The sequence below is a fragment of the Petaurus breviceps genome, unplaced genomic scaffold (assembly GCF_028583685.1).
Source record: "Petaurus breviceps papuanus isolate PSGF00001 unplaced genomic scaffold, PetGlider_PUasm1.0 90925, whole genome shotgun sequence".
Classification (NCBI taxonomy): domain Eukaryota; kingdom Metazoa; phylum Chordata; class Mammalia; order Diprotodontia; family Petauridae; genus Petaurus; species Petaurus breviceps.
This window is the reverse complement of record NW_027187380.1, coordinates 9,299,011-9,325,290: the sequence shown is the minus strand read 5'-3', so window position 1 is coordinate 9,325,290 and position 26,280 is coordinate 9,299,011. Positions and strand designations below refer to the sequence as shown.

Below are 26,280 nucleotides of genomic sequence, written 5' to 3'. Positions count from 1 at the left end.
GGCACTCCAGTCCAAGCCTTTCCTTGTCAAACTTAGGGATGATTGGATCTCTAAGGGGAAAGCTAAGGGGAAGGGAGGAATACCAATTAAGGTGGTTCCCTTCTTCAAGCCAAGATTCCTAGAAGCTGTAGAGTGTCATAACAAAATCAGCATTCCTTAGTTGTCAGAGAGGGGTGTGATCAGTCACTCCTGAAGACTAGCCCACTTTCCATAGTTGTGGCTAATTTTAAGGCTTTTCTACTACCTTATCCTACCCCTCCTTTTTCCCTTATCCTACTCCTCCTATTCCTCAAAATTTCAATAAATATGGTTTTTTCAGCCCCATCCTGGTCACTGATCCTCTGAAGGGTGAATAGTCTAACCCATTTTATTAACAGTTATATGTGTCACTTAATAAACTGTTATCTTGTCCTGGAAACTTGCCTTAGTTGATCTCTGTTGCATTTTTACTTGCCACAATTCAAAATAGAACAAGGAATTGTACAATGGCATACAGAGAACTGACAATATTATCTAAGATTTATTTTGATACTTTAAGAGTATTATTTAGTTAGAATAGGAAAGAAAAAGAACTTGGGGGGGGAGGAAATCATTTCTTCAGCTGAGATTAAATCAGACTGAAAATATTTGGGAGGTAGAGTAAATTAAAGCTAGGGAAGAATGAAGGACTAGAAGTTTCTACCTATAAAGTCCTTAAGAATCCTGGAGGTTCTTTAGCTTTATTACTCCTCTGACTCCTGTGACTATGCTGGCCTCAGGGACCACAGATTTAGACTTTTTTTTGGAGGGCAGTTGGGGTTAAATGACTTGCCCAAGGTCACATGGCTATTTTGTGTGTGTGTTAAGTGTCTGAGGCCATATCCGAACCCAGGTCCTCCTGACTTCAGGGCCCGTGCTCTATTCACTGCGCGACCTAGCTGCCCCCGATTTAGACTTTTTATAAGAAAAGAAAGTCTAGAGTCTTTCATCCTAGTCTCTGTCTCTGCTAGCAGGATTGCTGGTGGAGCAACTCCTCTCCTCCAATGTTGCCTGCGACTCTATTGGTAGATCTGTACTTTCTGACCCCCTGCAGAAATGCACTACTATTGGTGAAGCTTGGGAAGGCTGCTAAAAATCAAGGTGTGTCAAAGACACTAGCTAAAGGAGAGAGAAGACAGGATGAGGATATATCAGAAGATAAAGAAGAAACAGCGGAGAAGAGGTTGTGGTCCCTCAGAAGAATGTCAAGAAGGCTATGGCTATACCAGTAAAGAAGGTACCACCAGTCAAAAAAACCATCATTACCACCTTACTTGTCAAGAAAGGAGTTATGACTCCTGGTAAGAAGGCAACCACAGCCCTGTCAAAAAAAAGTGGCTACAGGGGCAGAGTCAAGATGGCAGAGTAGAAGCAGGACCTCCCCACTGCTCTGGCTTCCACCTTCCCCAATCCATGTAAAAAGGGGACTCTAAACAAACTTTGGAGCTGCAGAACCCACAAAATGACACAGAGAAGCTAACCTCCTGCTGAGGACAGCCCGGCAGGAATCGGCCAGTGCAGCGCTCTGGGAGCTGAGCCCAGCCCCACGCCAAGGCTTGCTTAGCCCCAGTGCAGGCCTGACCAGAGGGCCTCCAGATCAGCATCAGCTGTGACCATTTCCAGATTTATAAACACAGAGATGAGAAGGACAAAGTGAGAGGTCAGTGCAGTCTGGACTTTGGACTCAGTAAGTGGTAGTGCATGACTTTTGCACTCCCCCCTCCCCCCATGAGAAGCCGCTGAGACAACAAGGGCAGCTTCAGCTCCTGGCCTGCAGAGTGTAGGGGGACCAAGCACAAGTCTGAGGGGTGATTGCTCTTGCTTTAACCTGCTTGGATCTGGATTGCAGTCTAGGGTGGAGGTCCTAGGGTGTGTGTTAAGCTTGCCAGAGGAGACCTCAGAGAGGGCACTCACCTAATACCTCCAGCAGATGAGAAAACCCCAGCATTTGGGATGAAAGTTCCCCTGTTTGGTGGCAGAGTCCTACTGTGGCAAAAAGCCCAGGAGTCAAGTGACTGAAGGGTGACATGACCAGGCAAAGGAAACAAAGCAGACAGAAGATTCCAACATTAGACTCCTATTTGGGGGACAAAAAGGAGCAAAGCATGGAACAGGAGGAAGACAGTGAAGTCAGAACTTCTGCACCAAAAGCTTCAAAGGAAAATACGAGCTGGTTACAGGCCATAGAGGACCTTAAGAAGCAGATAAGAGAAGTGGAGGAAAAATTGGGAAGAGAAATGAGAACAATGCAAGAAAATTACAAAATGAGAGACAACAGCCTGACTGAGGAAAATAATACCTTAAAAAACAGACTCACTCAAATGGCAAAAGAAGCTCAAAAAGGCAATGAGGAGAAGAATGCCTTAAAAAGCCAAATTTGCCAGATGGAAAAAGAATCTCAAAAGCTCACTGAGGAGAATCATTGCTTCAGAATTAGATTGGAGCAAATGGAAGCTAATGACTTTATGAGAAATCAAGATGCTGTTAAACAGATCCAAACAAATGAAAGAATAGAAGGCAAGGTGAAATATCTCATGGGAAAAACCACTGACCTAGAAAACAGATCCAGGAGAGATAATTTAAAAATTACTGAACTACCTGAAAGCCATGATCAAAATAAGAACCTAGAAATCATCCTCCAGGAAGTTCTCAAAGAAAACTGCCCTGATGTTTTAGAACCAGAAGGTAAAACAGAGGTTGAAAGAATCCACTGATCACCTCCTGAAAAAGATCCCAAAAAGAAAACTCCTAGGAATATTATAGCCAGGTTCTGGAATTCCCAGATTAAGGAGAGAAGGAGCAGCCAGGAAGAAACAATTTGAATATTATGGAAGCACAATCAGGATAACCCAGGATCTGGCAGCTTCTACACTGAGGGATCGAAGGGCTTGGAATATGATATTCTGGAGGTCCAAGGAGCTGGGATTAAAACCAAGAGTCACCTATTCAGCAAAACTGAGTATCATGTTTCAGGGGAAAATATGGTCATTCAGTGGAATACAGGAATTTCAAGCATTCTTGCTGAAAAAATCAGAGTTGAATAGAAAATTTGACATTCAGATGCAAGAAGCAAGAGAAGCATGAGAAGGTAAACAGGGAAAAGAAATCATAAGGAACTTATCAAAGTTGAACTATTAACATTCCTACATGGAAAAACAATAATTGTAACTTATGAAACTTTTATCAGTAGTTGAAGGGAATATAAATACACACACACATACATGTCTATATATGAGGGTATATGGGCATATGAATACATATGTGAATGTGTGTATATAGATGTTTACAGGTGTACATAGATAGAGGGCACAGGACCAATTTAAAAGGAAGGGATGATACTTAAAAGGTGAAATTAAGAGGTGAGAGAGGAATATAATGAGAGGAGATGGGGAGAGACAGAATGGGGTAAACTATCTTATACAGAAGAGGCAAGGGAAAATGGTTACAATGGAGGGGAAGAACAGGAAGGCAAAAGGGAATGGGTCAACCTTATTCCCATTGAATTTGGCTTGAGGACAGAATGAAATACACACTAAATAGAGTATCTCACCCTACAGGAGGGTAGGGGAAGAAGGGGATGAGAGGGGGGATGATGGAAGGGAGGGCAGGCTGGGGGGGAGGGAAGTTGGAAGCACCCACTTTTGAAAAGGGATGGGATCAAAGCAGAGAATAGAACAAGTGGGAGGTGGGATAGGAGGGAGGGAAATATAGTCAGTCTTTTACAATGTATCTACTATGTTATTGTTTTTCATTAGCCACACATGTACAACCTATACTGAACTGCTTATTTTCCCAGTAAGGGTGGGAGACAAGGGAGGAAGTGAATGAATCTGGATTTCAAAATTTTAAAATCAAATTCTCAAATAAATATATATATATATGTATATATACACCATTTGTTAATACTATTTTACATGTAATTGGGAAATAAGATATACAGGCACTGGGGCACAGAGATCTACTGGAAAAGTCGAAAGGGGGTATGGGAGAAGATATGGGAGGGAGCAGACTGGAGGAGGGATATCCTGTGGGACTGCTATTTTGGGTTGGTGGGTAGGGGGAAAAAAGGGGAGAAAATTTGTAACTCAAAATCTGGCGGAAATGAATGATGTAAATCAGAAGTTAATAAAGCATTTGAAAAAAAAGAAAAATAATAAACTATTGAAATAAAAATAATATGAAAAAGGAAAAAAAAAGTGGCTACCCCAGCCAAAGTTTTCATCACACCAGGCAAGAAGGGAGACACTTCAGCTAAAGCAATAGCCACCCCAGCTAAAACAGAAGCTTCCCACAACCAAAGGAGAAAAATGGGAAGAATGCTAAGAAATAGGACAACAAATCTGAAGAAGAGGACAGTAAAGATGAGGAGGATGAGGAATTTGAATCACCTAAAGCCAAAAAAATGGGAACAGCTCTGGCCAAACAAGACTCTAAGGATTAGGAGGAAGATGATGATGATGATCATGAAGAAGATGCTATGGATAACACATCAGCCAAAGGGAAAACTGCTTCTGTGAAAGCTGAGAAAGTCAAGGAATCAGAAGAAGTGGAAGAAAAGGAAGTGTTCATCAAAGAAGACTAGGGAAGAGGAAAAAGGAAATGAGCAAACAGAAAACCCTCAAAACCAAGAAACAGAAATTAGAAGCTGAAGTGTCTACAAATTTCATTCTCTTCAACTGGCAACTTGAACTTCAACAAAACTGCTTCTGACCTAAAAACAGCAGCACTGACTTTGCAAAAAAGGACCTCACAGTTATGGATGTCCTCATTGGTGCCAACAGGAAGTTTGGTACATGGAATTTGGATCAGCTGAAGACAGAGAAAAGGTCTGGAATGCAGTGTTTCCAAAGTCCTTGGCTCTAAAATGAAACTTGAAAAGAAAAGTCAAGGACAAGAGAATTGGAGAGGTGAGAAGAATTCCTGGAGTGGGAATAACAGCAAGCTGTCAGATTCAAAGATATTTGTGCTAAATAACCTCACCAACATACAGAGCCACTGAAGAAAATCTGCAGGAAGTGTCTGGGAAGGCAATAGTGGTCAGCTTGGTGCAGAACAATGAAGGCTGACCTAAAGGGTACACGTTCATTGATTTTCCCTCTGTGGAAGATACAAAAGAAGCTTTGAATTCTTTTAACTATATAGAATTCAGCACCAAGGAGCCAGTCATAAAAACCCTTGCTCTTCAAAGGCCTGTCTGAAGACATGACAGAAGAAACAGTGAAAGGTTCATTTTATGGTGCTATTGACGCCAGGGTAGTCACAGATAGGGAAACAGGGTCATGTAAAGGTTCAGTCTCATGGACTTCAACTCAGAAGAAAATGTTAAAGCTGTGAAAGAGGCCAGGGAAGATGGGGAGTTTGATGGAAACAAAGTTACTCTAGAGTGGGCCAACCCCAGTGGTTTTGGAGGCCATAGGGATGGCCATGGTGGCTGAGGCAGTAGAGAAGTCTGAGGGGGCTTTTGTGGTAGAGGTCAAGGAAAACTTGGAGGTTGGGGTACTTTCTGAGAGGGTTGAGGAAAAGGAGGAGATGACAAGCCACTAGGAAAAGAAGATGAAATATTAATAGCTTCTCCTCATTCCTTTTCCCCCTGCTATTTGAACAGACTCTTGTGGGTTTATCCTGTCATCTAATTGACAGAGTCTCTGAGGACATTCCAAGACAAACATTCAGTCTAGAAGTTGTCTTGGAAAAACCTGGATGACATTTCAAGGGAGAGAGCATGTTGGTTGTTATATGGATGTTCCATATAACCTTTTGCAGAGATGGGTTATAGAAGTGGGAGTTAACGTTTTTGTCTATGAGTTGTCATGTTTATAATTTACAAATGTACAAAACCATTTCCCATCCTATAATTATCTGTAGTGGTTTTTTGTTTCATTTTAATCCTCTTTTTTGGCTTTGAAGAAAAAAGGTAGGTGTTTTTCTCATGGTTCTTGCTTTAGTAACCTGTTTCAGGTCATATTAAAAGAGGTTAACTTGGGGGAAAAATAGTCTGATAAATGTATGGCTATACTGATATGAGTATTTGCACCAAAAGGTAACTGATCCATATGAGAATGGCTTAAGTCTATAAGATGAACACACTAAACTAATTCCATGGTTCTGTAGCAAGTATCTAGCTTCTGATAAGTTCATGAATGCTATGATATGTCAGACATTCTGCCCTAAAAGACCAATGGGTCACCATTATGGAAATCATTGTCCGATATGCCATATAAGCACTCAATCTGGAAAAAAATAGATACTTCTATAATGAGCAAGAGGGCATAAGAGTATGTTAGTTTAGATGATTTACAAAATAATAATAATGATGATGCCTATGATACTCCTTTATAGCTTGTTGTTACTATTCAATCATGTCTGATTCTCTCTATTTGGCATTATCTTGGCAAAGATATTGGAGTGGTTTAAGATTTTCTTCTCTGACTCATTTTACAGAGGGGGAAACAGATACAAACAGGGTTAAGAGATTTGCCCAAGGTTACACAGCTAGTTAGTGTATGAGACCATATTTGAACCCTGGATGATGAGTCTTTCTGATTCCAGCCATGGTACTCTATCCACTGTGCCACCTAGCTGCCCACCCCTCTATTTACTAAATGTAATTTTCTTTCTACTCAAAGTATATATTTCAAATAAAAGTGAAAAGCAAAGGAATCATTTCTAAGAAAAATTACTGGTATTTAATGTGACAACATTTCTATGACCCAAATGATTATATACCCTTTACTTGATTAAACATCTGACAGACAGCCTTTCTTTTTCTTTCTCTAATTACTCTGAAGTCCAATTTGTTTCTGTATTCAGAATCATAAAAGCACAGCATCTCATCAGTCTTCAAAATTAGCCTCTTATCCACAGTCACTTATTTCATGGAGATTCAATTTTGAAAATTTATCTGAAGAAAATTTTTAGGAACATTAGATAGGAAAAGAATTTCTTTAAAGATTTTCAGAACATATACACATTTTATTCTAATTTTATACTGAAGTGTCCTTGAAGTCCTTTTGAAGGTAACTGCTTGCAAACAGATACAGCCTCATCTACTGTCAGTATAATCCATTCTACTTGTATGAATATATTACTAAAGCTATTTTTACTTATAGCAATATGCTGATATGCAGTTACAGATAACCTGATACCAACAGAGAATTGCAGGAAGAACTCTGATTGGGAACCACAAAAGGTATTTTGCTAAAGGAATAAAAGCTACTTTTATAGGAGATCCTTGATCTTTATTATTTAATCTCTATAAGAAAGAAATCTCTATACACTACTGACTCAATTCATTCTCTAGATATCTCTACTTCCTTTGCCACCCCCTTTCCAACCCTGAGAAACCTTTGTGCTGAGGTAGAGTATTAAATGTGATCCATCATTTTGTAAAGGGCTTCATCCATGATCATGCCACTATTGGTTCAACTTACCTCTTTAGATTTTTTTATGTCCCTGCTTAGGTACCCTTTCCCACCATTCTCCATTTTATGTTATTTTCCTCCAAAAGAACATAACGTCCTTGAGGGCAGAGACCATGCTGTTTGCTTGTATTTGTATCTCTTGTGTTTAGCACAGTGCCTGGCACATAGTGAATATTCTGTCTATGCCAAATCACAGTCTTATAAGAAGAACTTTCTAACTGGATCTCATACATCTACCAAACACTTCAGCCGTAAAATAGACATCTTCATAAACCTAAATTAGCAATCTAAAAATCACAGAATCTTACTATTACAAAGGGATGTCAGAGGTCATCTAGTCCAAATCTCCCATTTTAAAGACTAGGGGGATTCTAGGGGGATTAAGGGAAAGGTCTCTCTTGCTATGGCTGAAGAAGACCAGTATAGGATGGGAGGTGTCCCAGCAAGCCAGTGGCAAATTCTACCTCAGCAAACCAGTGGGAGATCCTGAGGGTGGTGGAACAGGCAAATACCAACACCAGTCACACACCAGCCACTACCACCAGCTCCAGCTCCATCTTAGCACCAGTTAAACTACCAGCCTCCAGCTGCCAGCACCTGAGGCCCCATCACACAAAACCAGTAACCAGGTCCCTAGTCCCCAGCACAAGAAGCCTGGGACAGTGCCCCTTTGCTCCAGAAGCAGAGATTAACATTAAAAGTCAGAAAAATGGGAAACAACATGAGAAAAAAGCAACAAAGAAAAAAAATGACAATAGAAAAGTATCTTGTTGACAGGGAAAATCAAAACACAAGATTCAGGAGAGGACAACACTGTCAATATACCCACATCTGAAACCTCAAAGGGGAATATTTATTGCTCTCAGGTCCAAAAAGCCTTTTTGGAAGATCTCAAGAAGGATTTAAAAAATTAAAATAAGAAAGGTAGAAGAAAAATTGAACAATTCCTTTAAAAGTACAATTGACAAAATAGAAAAAAAAGTACACCGAAGAAAACAAACTCTTTAAAAAATAGAACTGGCCAAATGGAAAAAGAGGTACAAAAAAAAAGCTAACTAAAGAAAACCATTTGTTAAAAATTAGAATTGGGCAAATGGAAGGTAATGACTCTATAAAACATCAAGAATCAGTCAAACAAAATAAAAAGAATGAAAAAATAGAAGAAAATATAAAAAACCTCATTGGAAAAACAAGTTACCTGGAAAATAGATTCAGGAGAGATAATTTAAGAATTATTGGTATACCTGAAAACCATGATCAAAAAAAGAACCTGGACAGCATCTTTCAAGAAATCGTTAAAGAAAACTGCCCGGAGGTCTTAGAACCAGAAGGTAAAATACTTGTCGAAAATATCCACCCATCACCTCCTGAAAGAGATTCCAAATTGAAAACGCCAAGGAATATTGTAGCCAAATTCTAGAATTATCAGGTCGAGGAGAATATAATGTAAGCAGCCAGAAAGACACAATTCAAATATTGTGGAATCAGTCAGAATTATGCAAGACCTTTCATCTTCTACATTAAAAAACTGAAGGGCTTGGAATATGATATTCTGTAAAGCAAAGGAGCTTGGATTACAAACAAGAATCAACTACCCAGCAAAATTGAGCATAATCTTGCAGTGGAGGAGATAGACATTCAATGAAATAGGGAACTTTCAGACTTTCCTGATGAAAAGACCAGAGCTCAATGGAAAATTTGATCTTCAAATACAAGACCGCAAGAGAGGCATAAAAAGGTAGATAGGAAAGGAAATTAAAAAAGAAACATGTTACTCAATAAGGGCAAACTGTTTATATCCCCTACATGGGGAGATGATACTTATAACTCTTGAGAACTGTCTTTATTATGACATTTAGAAGGGATATACATAGAGAGGGTAGGTTTAAGGTGACTTTGATGTGATAATAAAATACCTAATTAAGTGGCAAAAGGGGATTGTACAGGGAGAATAGGAAAGGAGAAGGAAGAAAAGGATGTATTCTATCACATGAAGAGGCACAAAAGTATTATTACGGTACAGGGAAATAAGGGAGGGAGATGAGCATTGTTTGAAATTTACTCTCATTGTATTTGGCTCAAGGAAGGAGTAACATAGTTAGGTATAGAAATCTAAATTGCCCTGTAGGCAGAAGGAGGGGAAAGGGAAAAGAAAAGGGAGGGCAAATTGAGGGAGGTTGTGGTCAAAAAAGAGTAGGAAACTGAGGCCTAGAGAAATAAAGCTACTTTTCCAAGAATACATAGCTAATCCCTGACCAACTTTTGATAAGAAGCACTACATTAATGTAGTAGATGACAGAGGTATTTATTTTGAATTTAGCAAGCACTACATATATATCTATACATATACATATATACATATACATATACACACATTATCAGTTGTTTTATTTGTGACCCTGTTTGGGGTTTTCTTGGCAAAGATACTGGAGTGGTTTGCTATTTCTTTCTCCAGTTCATTTTACAAATGAGGAAATGGAAGCAAACAGTTAAGTGATTTGCCTGAGGTTCACACAGCTAGTAAGTGTGTGAGTTCATATTTCAACTCAGGTCTTCTTGTCTCTAGGTCAGGTTTTCTATCCCCTGTGCCACCTACCTGCTCCATATATTGGCCTAGAGCACTCCAAATCTGATCAAGAAGGTTCTAAACTGAAAATGGACAGAGACAATTAAAGGACTCACATATAACTGTTAAGCCAGGTATTACAGGTATGTGCACACACATGCACATATAAACACACATACACATGCACACATATCCCTGACAATCTAGAATCTGTTTAAAGACATCCAATGAGGGGAATCCATTTCCTTCTCTGACAATTCCACTTTTGGACACCTCAAGTTGTTAGGCAGGTCTTCCTGAAAGTAGTTATGTCATGTCCTGATGTTCTTAAGAAAAGAGTGGAAAGAAAGGGAAAGAAGAATACACTGAGGGGGAAGAGAAAGTTAGAGAAAATTATCTTACATAATGATGGTATACAAGCAGATACTTATACAAAGAGAAGGGGACAGGAGGGTAGGCGAGCGGAGGTGGGGGGTGGGGGGGGGAGTGGCTGACACCTGAATCTTGTTCTCATCTGAACTGGTCAAATGAAGGAAGACACACACAGAGTTGGATAGAGTAATACTCTTCACTCAAAAAAAAAAATGGGAGTGAAAGGGAAGAAGGGGAAAGGAGAAATTAGAGGGAGAACAGATTAAGGGAGGAATCAGTCCTAAGCAAAACAAATTCTAAGGATATACAAAAATATTTGTAGCTCTTTTTGAGATGGAAAAGAATGGGAATCTGAGGAGGCGTCCATAAATTGAGGAATGGATAAACAAGTTATGGTATACAAATTTGATAGAATATTATTATGCTGAACTCTTATCAGCATAATGACTAAGCAGGATTCCAGATGACTAGTGATGAAACATGCTGCCCACCTCATGACAGAGAGATGAAGGATTCAGAATGCAGAATGAGACAAATATTTTTTAAGACATGGCCATTATGGAAATTCGTTTTGATTGACTATGTGTGTGTAATAGATTTTGTTTTTCTTATATTCTCAATGGGGGATGAGTGGGTGGGAGTCAGGGTAAGAGGGTGATCCTGGCTGATTAAAATTTGGAAACTGATCAACACAATGTTTAACCACAGTCCCTGAGGACTCATGATGAAACATGCTTCCCATCTCCTGACAGAGGTGATGGACTCAGACAATAGATTGAGACGTGTTTTTTTAGACATAGCCAATCAATAGTTTTGTATGACTATACATGTGTATAACAGAGGTTATGTTTTTCTTGCAATTGCAGGGTGGGGAGGAATAGGTAAGTGGGAGAGAAAGAAGGTTGATCTTTGTTTGAAAGTAAAATTTTATTACAAAAAAACAAAAGCCATAAAAATAAAAGAAGAAAAGGTTGCTGCAATAGTCTAGGAGAGAAATGATAAGGGCCTGAAGTAGAGAAAGAGATTACAATTATCCCTTCCATATTGCAGGAATAAGGGACTTGGCACTCTTGCAATCTGGAAAACCTGCGAAAAATTTTGTGGTCCTCCCTCTGTACCATAGAAGTCTGAATTTTTCCTTTTTCTCTTAGGGGGTATTTACAGTACCTCATTGTAAAATCTGGGTTAAGTATTTGGTTATAGGTTCTGTATTGTCTGCTGGTCTTCATGTGTCATTTACAGCTTCTGCAAACTTCCCTAAAATTCACTTAATTTCTTATGCCTACTTGTGATATGCTGAAAATATAATGGAGGAAAGTCACAATGTGGAAAGGATAACTTTACTAGATTTAGTAATTTGACTGGATACGTGAGGTCAATATGAGAAAGAGAGGATACTAGCAAGGCTGTGAATCTAGATGACTTGGAAGGATGGTGGTGTCCTTGATAATAATAGGGAAGTCAGCAGAGATGTGATTTTTGTGAGGAAAGACAATGAGTTATGTCTTGGAAATGATTACTTTGAGATGCTTATGGAACATTCAGTTTGAAATGTCCAGGAAGTAAGTGATGTGTGACTGATGCTCAGGAAAGTGACCAGGGCTGACTAAACACACAGCATTAGGAATCATCTATGTAAGAAGGTAATTGAACTGATGAGAACTTATAAGAGCACCAAGTGAGAAAACATACAGAGAAAAGAGAAGAGTGCTTAGGACAGAGTCTTGAGAAACACCCATGTTTACTGGCTGCAATATGGATCAGGAAAGTACATCAAGAAAACTATCCCTAGTAAACCAAGAAAGGTATGTAAAAAAGAAACTGATCATAAGTTCTTTGCATGGAAAAAGGGTTAAAAGGCTTTGTTACTCTGGTGAAAGATTTTTTTTTTGGAGAGAAGTTTTGTATTAGCTCTGAAAGATTATACGTGCTGCATTATATAAACAACTCAGTCCCCATGGTGCATTGACCCCTGCATCCAAGATGTCAGGTTATACAAGGAAGAGATTTGGTCCACTGGTCATTTTAAATTCAGAAGTGAATGTGTTGGGATCGATGCCTTGTAGCAAATAATTTTGAATATGAACCCATTCTCCCAAGGACTGAGGTGATGGAAAGTATGTGATCTTTTTCACTGTCCCCCTCCCACTATGGTTGGGAGGAGGAACAAAGGGATTTTTTTTTTAATGCTTTATTAACTTCTGATTTACATCATTCGTTTCCGCCAGATTTTGAGTTACAAATTTTCTCCCCGTTTTTCCCCCACCCATCCCCCCAAAACAGCAGTCCCACAGGATATCCCCACCTCCAATCTGATCTCTCCCATATTTTCTCCCATACCCGTTTCAACTTTTCCAGTGGATCTCTATGCCTCAGTGCCTGTATATCTTTTTTTTTCTTAATAACATGTAAGATGGTATTAATAATAGTATATACACACACACACACACACACACACACACACACACACATATATATATATATACACATATATTTGAATATTTGATTTTAAAACTTTCAATTCCAGATTCATTCCCTTCCCCCCCTGCCATCCACCCCCACTGGGGAGACAAGCAGTTCAGTATAGGTTGTACATGTGTGGCTAATGCAAAACAATAACATAGTAGATGTATTGTAAAAGACTGACTATATTTCCCTCCCTCCTCTCCCACCTCCCACTTGTTCTATTCTCTACTTGGATCCTGTCCCTTTTCAAAAGTGGGTGCTTCCAACTTCCCTCCCCCCCCAGCCTGCCCTCCCTTCCATCATCCCCTTCCCCCCCTATTCTCCTGGAGGGTGAGATCCCCTATTTAGTGTGTATTTCCCTCTCTCCTCAAGCCAGATTCAATAGGAATAAGGTTGACCCGTTCTATTTTGCCTTCCTATTCTTCCCCTCCATTGTAACCATTTCCCCTTGCCTCTTCTGTATGAGATAGTTGCCCCACTCTGTCTCTCCCCATCTCCTCTCATTATATTCCTCTCACCTCTTAATTTCACCTTTTAAGTATCATCCCTTCCTGTTAAATTGGTCCCGTGCCCTCTATCTATGTATACCTGTAAACGTGTACATACACACATTCACATATGTATTCATATGCCCGCATACCCTCATATAAAGACATATATATTTCTAATCCCTTCAACTACTGAGAAAAGTTTCATAAGTTACAATTATTGTTTTTCCATGTAGGAATGTTAATAGTTCGACTTTGGCCAGGTGGCTCAGCAAGCAAGAGCACCGGCCCCAGTGCCGGGACGACCCGGATCAAATTCAGGCCCAGACACTCAGCACCACACCCAGAAACAACAACTGGCCATGCAACCCCAAGCAAGCCACTCAACCCTGATCGCTTTAAAAAAAAATAGTTCAACTTTGATAAGTTCCTTATGATTTCTTTTCCCTGTTTTACCTTCTCATGCTTCTCTTGCTTCTTGTATCTGAATGTCAAATTCAACTCTGGTTTTCTCAGCAAGAATGCTTGAAAGTCCTGTATTCCACTGAATGACCATATTTTCCCCTGAAACATGATACTCAGTTTTGCTGGGTAGGTGACTCTTGGTTTTAATCCCAGCTCCCTTGACCTCCGGAATATCACATTCCAAGCCCTTCGATCCCTCAGTGTAGAAGCTGCCAGATCCTGGGTTATCCTGATTGTGTTTCCACAATATTCAAATTGTTTCTTCCTGGCTGCTTGTAATATTCTCTCCTTAATCTGGGAATTCTGGAACCTGGCTATAATATTCCTAGGAGTTTTCTTTTTGGGATCTTTTTCAGGAGGTGATCAGTGGATTCTTTCAACTTCTATTTTGCCCTCTCGTTCTAAAACATCAGGGCAGTTTTCTTTGAGAACTTCCTGGAGGATGCTTTCCAGGCTCTTACTTTGGTCATGGCTCTCAGGCAGTCCAATAATTTTTAAATTATCTCTCCTGGATCTATTTTCCAGGTCAGTGGTTTTTCCCATGAGATATTTCACATTGCCTTCTATTCTTTCATTTGTTTGGATCTGTTTAACAGCATCTTGATTTCTCATAAAGTCATTAGCTTCCATTTGTTCCAATCTAATTCTGAAGCAATGATTCTCCTCAGTGAGCTTTTGAGATTCTTTTTCCATCTGGCAAATTCGACTTTTTAAGGCATTCTTCTCCTCATTGCCTTTTTGAGCCTCCTTTGCCATTTGAGTCAGTCTGTTTTTTAAGGTATTATTTTCTTCAGTCAGGCTGTTGACTCTCATTTCATAATTTTCTTGCATTGTTCTCATTTCTCTTCCCAATTTTTCCTCCACTTCTCTTATCTGCTTCTTAAGGTCCTCTATGGCCTGTAACCAGCTTGTATTTTCCTTTGAAGCTTTTGGTGCAGGAGTTCTGACTTCACTGATTTCCTCCTGTTCCATGTCTTGCTCCTTCTTATCCCCAAAATAGGAGTGTAATGTTGGAATCTTCTGTCTTCTCTGCTTCCTTTGCCTGCTCATTTTGCCACTCAATTACTTGACTTTTGGGCTTTTTGCCACAGTAGGACTCTGCCACCTGACAGGGGAGTTTTCGTCCCAAATGCTGGGGTTTTCTCAGCTGCCAGAGGTATTAGATGGGTGCCCTCTCTGAGGTCTCCACACGCTCTGGCAAGCTGGACACATACCCCAGGACCTCCACCCTAGACTGCAATCCAGATCCAAACAGGTTAAAGCAAGAGCGATTACCCCTCAGACTGGTGCTTGGTCCCCCTACACTCTGCAGGCCAGGAGCTGAAGCCGCCACGTGGTGCTGGCAGGCTGTGCTGGCATCTCAGTGGTTTCTCGCCCCGGGGGTAAAAGCCACACACTCCCACTTCCTGGGTCCTGAAGTCCAGACTGCACTGGCCTCTCACCTTGTCCTTCGTATCTATGTATTGATAAATCTGGAAACACCCACAGCTGCTGCTTATCTGGAGTCCCTCTGGCTGGCGGCTGGTCAGGCCCGCCCTGGGGCTAAAGCCTCTGCGTGGTGCTGGGCTCGGCTCCCAGAGCGTTGTGCTGGCCGATTCCTGCCGGCCTGCCGGGCTGTCCTCAGCGGGAGGTTAGCTTCTCTGTGTCATTTTGTGGGTTCTGCAGCTCCAAAGTTTGTTTAGAGTCCCCTTTTTACATGGATTGGGGAGGGTGGAAGCCGGAGCCGCGGGAAGGTCATGCTTCTACTCCGCCTTCTTGGCTCCGCCCCGGGGATTTTTTTTTGAGGAGGGAAGGCAAGGCAATTGGTTTGAAGTGACTTGCCCAAGGTCACACAGTTATTAAGTGTGTCAAGTGTCTGAGACCGAATTTGAACTCAGGTCCTCCTGACTCAGGGACTGGTGTTCTATTCACTGCACCACCTAGTTGCCCTGGGAATAAAGTTTTGTAACTGCTTTTGTTGCTATAACTTTGCAGTAAATATCTTTTTGTAAAAGCCAACTGAAATGAAAAGAAACTGGGTTACTCATCAATGATGACTAACACAGGGGAGAACACAGAATAGGAACTCAAGTTCAAAGCATTAGAGGATCACCCCCCCGACTCCTCAGAAGTATTTCTGGAACCCTGAAGGGGAAGTTGTAGCCTTGTTCTAAGGAACCTGACTCATTTCTGTGAATGTAAGGTGAGACAGGATACCTAGAGTTTATGAGGGCTATATGTTTTAAAGACAGTTATGAGTCTCTTGACTGTCTATTCCAAAAGAAACTGGAAGATGAAAATTGGAAGATGGGTTCCTCCTTAGTACTGGGCAAATTTCATTGTTGCACCAGCACTCTGGCTTATTATTATTCTGCCAAAGAAATCTATAGCTATTACCTCAAATCTCTGGCATAATTAGTATATTTTATTTCACCCCTTTCAGCTGTTGCTTGGAGCATTCTAGGTTACAGACAAGATAGAGGGGATGTTACCAAGACACCTCTGTAAGAAAAATGGGTATTATCTCCATATTAGGAGATTATAGTAAGAATGGCTTGGGAAGAGGCTAAGGCACCAGCTGTAATAATAGCTGCAACTACGGAGAAATTTTCTAGAGTTCAGAAAACCAATGATATCTATAAACACTATCTCTAAAATGACCTCTGCACAAGAAGTTTGGTAATGAGCAAAGCTTGAGGTAAAGATGAATCTAAACGCCACCTAGGTTTATCTTAGTCTCTTACATAGTAGGTAAGTTGAGAAAATGAGTCACCTTCACAGGGACTTTTATTTTCTAGTCTCAGGAACAAGCATCCTGCGAAAAAATTCCATAAAGAAAGCTTTGATTTCAGACATTTTGTAGCTGTTCTTTGAGAAAAGATGATCAAATATACCATTAATAAGCCACAAGGAGAGATACTTGTGGATGAAGAGAAATGCTTCGAAAAAAAAACAGCAGCTGGAAAAGTGTTGTTTTTTTTTTTAATGGAGAAAGAAAGTGTGGTATATGTGACAACAAAGTATGAAAAACAGACCTAGAGAAAGGATAGGACAAATCTTATATAAGCATTCCGGTTTTATTTTGGAAAATGTGTTATTCCAGTCTGGTGCTAATAGAGTAATTGATGCAATGAGAAAAAAGTATTACTAGATTGGGAAAGGAGTAATCTGTATCTTCAATATACTGGTTCAGAAATCATGAAAATTATTAGAACATAAATATAACATTTTCATAAATCAGAATAGTTTAAAAGTATTTGTAATTGATAGTTCCTTGAAATCAAGTAAAAATTCTGAAGTTAACAACACATAGCCATAGTGAATTTTCCTCTGAGAGCTCCCAGTATTAATAAAATCACAGGTCTAGTCCAACCACAGTAAATAAAGGATAGAAGTACCACTAAACTAAAGCTGTTATGGAACTGACATTGCTTACTGGGAAGGGTGAGGAAACTAATATCTCAGCTTTACACAATCATTGATGGAGATTCTTGTCACCAGGACAAATGCTTTGACCTTCAGGGAAGCTGAAAAACTAAATAAGCTGTAGCTCTCCATTACCAGGAAGTTAGGTCTAGGAAGAGCTGCCACTTCTTACCAAGTAAGATGGGAAAATCCGTAATGTCTCAGCCCTCCATAATCATCACCAAGTACCAGGCTTCTTCCAATAAGCCTTCCAATCCTTTCCAAGACCAGGGCCTCAGCCCTGGGGAGGATGAGAAAATCAACTAATAACTACTAAGCTATAGCTTTCTATGATCATGATTTAGGCCGGGTGTTCCTTCCTGAGAAGAATGAAAACATCAATAATATTTAGGCTTCCTATAACCACTGACCTACAGACTCCTTGCTGCCAAAAACCTATATAGGACCAAAGTCTTGGAAACCACACTTCTCACTTCCAGGTCCCAAGTTAATACCAGGGCCTCAGGTATCAGGTTTCTTGCTGCCAGAATACCACATAAGAACAGGGTTTCAGGCATCAGACAAAACACCAGGCCACTGTGGATCAGTCATTTCCTGCTAGTTTAGAATAAGACCTTTAAAGAAGCTGATGCTGAATACGAATTCACATACTATCCTAGATGACTGTCCCCATCTCCCCTTTTCTCTGGACTTTGAGAAAAGACCCACTGATGCCACTTTCCATCAGCAAACAGTCCTTTTGGATGTGGGCCTCAAATTGTGCTTCCTTATTCTATGGCTAGAAAACTCTCCTTCTCTAATCCTTGTGATTCAGAGCTGCAGGCTGCCTAGAGTAAAAACTTCCTCCTTCTACAATTTCCCATTCCCTCTGCCTCAGATAAATAATCACTATTCCTCTCAAGTCCCTATCCTGCCCCATTATAACACTCTGGAATCCCTGTTTCATCATTAACAAACTTCTTTCTAGGTCTACTTCTAGACCTTTTCTTCTAGCAGATGTCTGACTATTGGTTTTTCTTTTTTTCCCCCTAGATATTTTATTTTCTTATTTACATATAAAAACAACTAATTTTTTTTGCCTTTTTTAGAGGGCAATTGGGGTTAAGTGACTTGCCCAAGGTCACACAGCTAGTAAGTGTTAAGTGTCTGAGGCTGGATTTATACTCAGGTCCTCCTGACTCCAGGGTTGGTGCTCTATTCACGGCACCACCTAACTGCCCCTTAGAAACAACTTTTAACATTTGTTTTCAAATTTTTTGAGTTCCAAATTCTCACTCTCTCTTCCTCCCTTGCCATACTCCTCCATTAGATGGCAAGCAATTTGATATAGGATATACATGTGAAGTCATGTAAAACATATTCCCATATTAGTCATGTTGTGAAAAAGAGACCCCCCAAAAGACACAAAAAGTAAAGTAAAAAATAGTATGCTTCGATTTGCATTCAGATACATCAGTTCTTTTTCTGGAGGTAGATAGAATTTTTCATTGTGTATCTTTTGGAATTGTCTTGGATCTCTGTATTGCTGGGAATAGCTAAGTCATTCATAGCTGATCATCATACAATATTGCTGTTACTGTATACAATATTCTCCTGGTTCTGCCCACTTCACTTTGCAACAGCTCATGTACTTTCCAGGTTTTTCTGAAAGTATCTTGCTCATTATTTCTTGTAACAACAGTATTCCATCACAGTCATATACTACAACTTGTTCAGCCATTCCCTAGTTGATGGACATCCCCTTAATTTTTAATTCTTTGCCACTATTAAAAGTGCCGCTATAAATATTTTTGTACATATAAGTCCTTTTTCTTTTATCTCTTTGGGGTACATACATAGTAGTGGTATTGCTAGGTCAAAGAGTATGCATGGTCTTACTGACTACTGTTTTTCAATGTTGCACTCATGGAAACCGGGACCTCTCAAAACACACTGCCTCTACTCCAGCCTTACATACATCTTCTCTCATTCCCCACTTCCCTTTTCCCCTACCACAACATGGTGTTCCAAGAGAAAAAGTCGGAATACTCTTTTATTCTCATTGTCCCTACCAGATCTTCCCTCTATTGCCATCACCCAGAAACATCTTCTATGAGGTTCACTCTACTCATCTATGTAACCCTTATCCAGATCCTAGACAGTTATCTATCATTTTACAGATAAACACACACACACACAGTCATAATTATCTCCTGGTTCCTATGTCACTTATCCTTTCTCAAGTAGTTTTGTCCCTGACTCAGTGTTTCACTCCATTGCAATCACTGCTTGTGGCCTTCAATACACATTCTGACATCATCTTTCTTAATTTCCATGACCTGAATCTTTACTCCATCTCAGCCAATTCCAGGGATAGTCATACATTTTTAAGTCACTATGAATTGTAATCGTTCACTATTCAAGATCTAGAACTTGGAAATTCCTCTGACTGCAACCTTTTATCTTTCCATCTCTCTCCTCTAAACCTATTCTTTGTACTCACTTTGCCTTTCAACCTCTCCACCCTTCTTTCTCTTCCAGCTCACCGCCCCCTCCCCGACTCTGGTCTCCTTTCCTTCCTTTGAAATCTTGCTCCTATAGTTAACCAAGTCAAATATATACTGAAATCTGCTCTTGGTCCTTTAACTCATATATAGCTGTTCATGTTTTGCCATGCACTAAACCTCAGTTACCTCCACCTACCTTTTCTGTTCTTGAGTGTCGCTGAATGATGCTGAAAGAAGTGATAAAACCAGAATCTACCACAGATGTGTTTTCTAGTTTCAAATGAGCCTTGCTTCATGGCAATACTTTTAGTTTTCCTTAACTGACTATTATACTCTCCATAATAGTTTTCTCAGCCTGCTACACCAATTCTCCCACCCCCTATCTTCAGGGTATCCCGCTTTTTATTTTATCCAGAAAATAGAGGTCATTCATCTAGTACTTCCTCTCATCTGCTAGTTGATACCACAAACTCCTCTATCATTCTTTTATTTTCTCTTATTCAGGTGGTCCATCTCTTTGAGGCCAACCCCTTAACTTGTGCCTTTAAATTCCATCTTCTGCCATCTCTGGAAGGCAGGTAGAGGTGAGAACACTGGGCCCAGAGTCGGAAAGACCTGAGTTCAAATCCCTCTTCAGACACTTGCTAGCTGTGTGACCCTGAGCAAGTAATTAAATCTCTGTTGGCCTTAGTCTCCTTAACTGTAAAATACGGATAATAATAACACCATCTACTTTCCAGGGTTGTTGTGAAGATCAAATGAGATACTTGTAAGATGCCTAGTACAGTGCCTGGAATGTAGCAGGTGATTAATAAATGTTTATTGCTTCCTTTTCATGCTCTCTCTGACAGGAGCTTGACCCAATAATCATGCCTCCTCTTCCCCTTCTTCCCCTCAACGGCTGCAACTTCAGCCTCTACTGGTTTCTTACTTGTTGCCTACAAACATGCCTAGGTCCCTCTACCTGCCCCACCCACCAGCCCCATCTTTAAAAATGCTTCACTTAATTCTACCATCCCATCAAGATGTTGTCCTATATCTTTTTTTCACAAACTCCAAGTGAAAAAAAAAAACCAACTCAACAGTCCACATTCCTTGCTGTACTTCTCTTTGGACTCAAACTCACCAGTCAACTGAAATTGCCCTCTCCAACATTACCAATACTTTTTAAAACTGCTGAATCTGATGGCCCCCCCACCCCAGTTTTAACTCTTCTTGATCTCTCTGCTGTATTAGGCACTGTTTTATATGCCAGTACATGGTTGATAAATACTTACTATCTTGCCTTGACTTTCGCTATTCTCTCATGACTCTTTTCTATCTTAATTATTTATTCCCTCTGTCTCTTTTCCTGGATCATTGGTCATATTCTGCCCTCTCACCAAGGGTGTCCCTTAGGGCTCTTCTCTGAACTCTCTGAACCCTTTCTAACCCAAGGATTTCATCAGCTCCCAAAGGTTCAAAGATCACATATTTCTATGCAGATGTCTCCCAGATGTATATTTCTAACACGAACCTCTCTCCTGAGTTTTACCTCTCCATCCAAATGGATACTCGGTAGGGCATGTCAAACTCAATACATGCAAATTGAATTCATTCTTCCCTTCTAAATCCCTCTCTCTCTCTGCAAGTTTTCCTGTTTTGGTCAAGGTTACTACTATCCTTCTAGTCACCTAATTTCACCAATTTAGTATCAGCCTTGATTCTTACCTCTTACTCACATCCTATAACCACTCAGTTACTAAAGTCTTGCCAATTCTACCTGCACAACATCTACTGTATCTGTCCTCTGTTTTTTCCACTTGTTTGGCAATCGATCTAATTTAGGCACCCATTGCAACAGATGCCTAAATGGACTTCTGGTTTTCAGTCTCTTGCTATGCTAATGTATCCCCTACACATCTGCCAAAATAATCTCCCAAAAGCACAAGTCTGACTATTATACTCCCCTGTTCAATGACTTTCAGCAGTTCCCTACTGCCTCTAGGATAAAATATACATTCCTCACCTTAGAATTTAAAACCCTTCACAATCTGGCTCCAGACTACCTTCCCTGAATTATTTCACATTACATAGTACTCAATGTTTTAGCCAAACTGACCTACCAGCTGTTCCCTGAACTCAGCATTTTGTTTCTTGCTCTGTAGCTCTGTAGAGTCTGTCCTCCATGTCTGAAATGCACTTCCTCCCTTAGAGTTCCTAGCTGCATTCAAAGATCAGTTCATGTGCCACATCCTTTAGGGAGTCTTCTGATCTCCTAGTTGTTAGGACATTCTTCCTTCTCAAATTATTGCAAATCTGCTTATCTGTTTAGATGCTGAATTTTGCTAGCAGAATTTTTATATAAGCTTGTTGTCTCATCCACCAGAATGTAGATTCATTTCAAGTAGGATGGTTTCATTCTTTGTACTCATAGTTTCAGTATCTAGCATAGCACCAGTACACTGGAGGCATATAATCAATATTTGTTGATTGATTGAGGGCCAAGGACTGTTTCTTATTTTGTCTTTGAACCCCCAACTACTAACACATAGTAGGTGCTTAATAAATACAAGCTGACTGACTGAGGTCTATTCAGTGGTTTGTCTTTGTTTTCTGGTGCCTAGCACCAGTTTGAAAGAACGGATTAAAAGAGTTTGCTTTTTGAAAGGTCGATATTACTCAAAACAGCCACCAAGACAACCATCTGTAAACACATTTATAAACGAACCTATCACCACAAAAATGGGAAAACAAACTCCTCAATGTCCAAAGGTAATAACGTATATTACTGATTTAATGTTGCCATGTATTCTTTGTGTAGTTATGATCCTAAATAATAAGTGTGGCTAACTCTTCCCAGAATTCCTCAATGTTTTGTGCTTTAGAACTTCTAGCAACAGGTAATGTTTTTATACTTTTTGGCTAGAAAACAGAAACCTGTATATTAACTCTGCCCTACTTCCACCCTTATACTTACTCCACAAAGAATGCCAGTCACACTTCAATGCTCCCTGCCAGCACAGACATGCAGGGAGAGGCCTAAACCAGCAGGTTTCTTCACAAGCAGGCCAGGGATATTTGTTCATAAATTCCTTTATAAAGACTTGTATGTACAATCATGATAATGGAAACTGTAAACTCTGGTGGTGAAACTGTTTAATAATTTTTCTCATTATATGGAATAACTATTAACTGTTGAGGTTGAAAAGTCCCCCAATCCTTTTACTATCTCTATAATAAGCTACTGTTTTGAGGATGGTCCTAATAGCACTGAATAATGCATAAATAAAAGTATAGTAAATTCAACTCTGGATTATTTCTTCTCACTATAGATTATTTATACATTCTGTGATCTACCTTCTTCTTATCTTCTCATGTCCATTCTCCTTGGGCAGATTTTCTCCTTTTCACATAGCTTTCCTTGTTTCCCAAAAGATAATATGGCAAAGCTCTTGGCTTTCTCTACTCCTTTCATTGTCCCAAACAGACATATCAATTATAGAACTATAAACTGGAAAGGGAGGGTAGCTAGGTGGTGAAGTGGATAGGGTGCCAGGCCTGGAGTCAGGAAGACTTCTCTTCCTGAGTTCAAACCTGGTCTCAGACACTTACTAGATGTGTGACCCTGGGCAAGTTACTTAACCTTATTTGCCTCAGTTTCCTCATCCATAAAAGGAGCCAGAAAAGGAAAAGGCAAACCACTCCAGTATCTTTGCCACGAAAAGACGCAACTGAAAAATGACTGAACAACAACAAACTGGGAAGGAGTTCATTTTCCAAACATTTTTCAAATCTTACTGCAGTGTTCTTTATGGTGTATATTAAATGGAATACAAGCTCCTTGAGATCAGGGACTGCTTTTCATTTTGTCTTCAAATCCCGTGCACCTAGCATAAACCTCTGAACACACAAAACACTTAGCAAATGCTTATTGAACTGAATTGAAAGTGGCTTGTACCTGAACACAGGAGAAGACAAACATGAAAATACTACAGAGGCTGCTATTTTGCTCAGCTTCTCCTCTTCTGTATACTGAAAATATGTGTGCATATTTTAGAGAAATAAGACTGTTTCCTTGAACAATCCTTTTTTACCCAATAATAAGAAACTCAAGAGGAGCCATTTGGAAAATAGGTATCAAAAGGACATTTGTATTTACCAGTTACTTCCTCCTCTTACACACCTTCCTCAAACTCTCAGGCTGAATTGCTTCCTGTGTTCATGTCGCTGCATGTTATTTGATCTGTGCTTCAGACTAATGCTACTGTGGCAGATAGGAAAACTGGAGGAAGTTATCCCTAGTTCACATAATGTGCGCTAATGTGTCTCTCAATTAGAACAACAAAGAATTGATTACATGAACACTATCTTGTACACAAAGACATATCAACATTTTCTAAATCATCCCTTGATATAATTATGTAATACAATAGTACTTAAGAGGATATAAAAAAATCACAACACATTGTTTTTGCTTAAATCCAACTTGGGGCTGCTGATTTTCATTTCTAGATGTGCAGAGTATATAAATATTTCTAGATAGCACAGAGTAGTGCTCTTTATAGGAATCTCTCCAATTTAAAGTCACAGGTCAGGCATTCTGGAAGATGGCCACCTGAGGTTCAAGATACTTTGTGGGTTTAATTCCTAAACTTGGGGCTCTTGAGGTTCCAGAGATCTTTACTCTTCAACAGTAAGCCATAAGACACATTTGGCTCAAAGTAAAGGTATTTATTGAAATGGCACAGATTAAAAAAGAATCTTATTCTACTAAAATATAGATGGATTGTAATATTACATCTCATAGTTACATCTCTTTCCCATAATATGAAGAACACAAATACAATCAGTCAGTGGAAAGACTAACCAAGGTCTCATGAGTGGGGAAGCATACAAAGAGGGAACATACGGGGCCAAAGCAATTTACATCTCCAGCACTGCCAACCTTGGTCTTGCACTCTCTTCTGCCACACTAGCTATTTGATATTGTGCACTAGTGACTTTCTTCTAGCAGATAGAAAACACTGAGTTTATTCAAGTGGCCAAAAGACCCACTTAGTTATAAAATTTATGAAAATTTAAGAGACTATTTTATTCCCCTGTCATCTTTATTGAACCAGAATAGAGATGGATAAAAAGCATATTTTTAAAAAAATCTCTCCCTATAAGAAGAAAAATAAAACCTGGAGGCTAACAAAATAACAAAGAGCTATATGTTATCTGGTTTTACATTACAATCCTTTTTTTAAATAGTCTCTTTATAAGTATTGTTGTTGTTACATTGTTGTTATTTAGTAGTTCAGTCATGTCTGACTGTATATGACCCCATGGACATTGTCCTTGGGATTTTCTTGGCAAAGATACTGGAGTGGTTTGCTATTTTCTTCTCTAGTGTGCCCCTATCTTATGGATGAGGAAATTAAGCAAATAGGGGTTAAGTGACTTGCCCAGGGTAAATGTCTGAGGTTAGATTTTAAACTCAGATCTTCCTGACTCCAGGTGTGGTACTCTATCCATTGTACTACTGAAATTCCTCTTTTATAACTACAGATGCATATAAATGACAGCTATGGAGACTCTAAAAGAAAGGATTCTTTACCAAGGCTCTGTAAATTTTTAATATTTTCAAAAGTGTGTTTAAATATATTTGGTTTCCTTTATAATTTTACATATTTTATTTTATGCATTTAAAAACATTATTATGATAAGGGGTTCATTAGTTTCACCAAACTGCCAAAGGGGATCATTTCATTAAAAAAAAAAAAAGGTTAAGAACTGCTCTAAAAAATAAAAGATTATTACAGTCCAGACCTGGTTATGATTAAATATTCAAAAAAGTCCACTGGAAACAACAAATTATATCAACTCTCATCAGCCCCTTCTTTCATCAGAGTGTTCTGTTGTTTTTCAGTTTCAAACTGCTAATAATAGAGCCAAAGGTAACTGGATAATGCTTCCAAGTCCCAGGAGGAAATTTTAACCTTATGTAAGTCATCTGAAAATTCACATAAGAAAGCTGAAACTGACAAATTTCAATTCCTGGGGACTTTCCAAGTTCTATACAATTCTATACACCAATTGAAGAATTTAAAGCTTCTAATTTTTCATGTACTGATATATCTTGGAATTCTGGGTCAAAGTCACATTCTTCCTTAGGTATAGATGAGATGGGGGTATGTCTTCTTTCTTCTACCTCACTCAAAAAACCTACAGTGATGTGGTATTGGCTTAAAGTTTCTGAAAACTAAGCAATTTTCACATTATAGTGGGAAGTTGTTTTTTCCCTGACTCTGAATTCAGACTCAAGACATGTACTAGCTGTGTGACCCTGTACAAGCCACTCTGCCTCAATTTCCTCATTTGTAAAATGAACTGGAGAAGTAAATGGCAAACCACTTCAGTGTCTTTGTCAAGAAAACCCCAAATGGGGTCACAGAGTTAGACATGACTGAACTGAAGCTAATACTGCCAACCAGAAATAACAAAAAATGGTGGCAGTCTGAAACGGTTTCCAAAATACATAAAAAGGGTTGACTTTCAGAGCAAATGAAACCCTGGATACATCAAGATAATGTAGCTGGCTAGGTGACTTTGTGTTTACTTTTTTCCTT

General features: G+C 39.4%; 1 protein-coding gene and 1 pseudogene across 6 annotated transcripts in view; one reads left to right on the top strand and one right to left on the bottom strand.

Annotated features, from left to right (window-relative positions):
• Positions 1 to 26,280, bottom strand: part of TANC2 (tetratricopeptide repeat, ankyrin repeat and coiled-coil containing 2) — a 576,061-nt gene that overhangs the window by 183,033 nt on the left and 366,748 nt on the right. The window lies entirely within an intron of this gene.
• LOC138152727 (nucleolin-like) lies at positions 1,159 to 5,539 on the top strand (annotated as a pseudogene).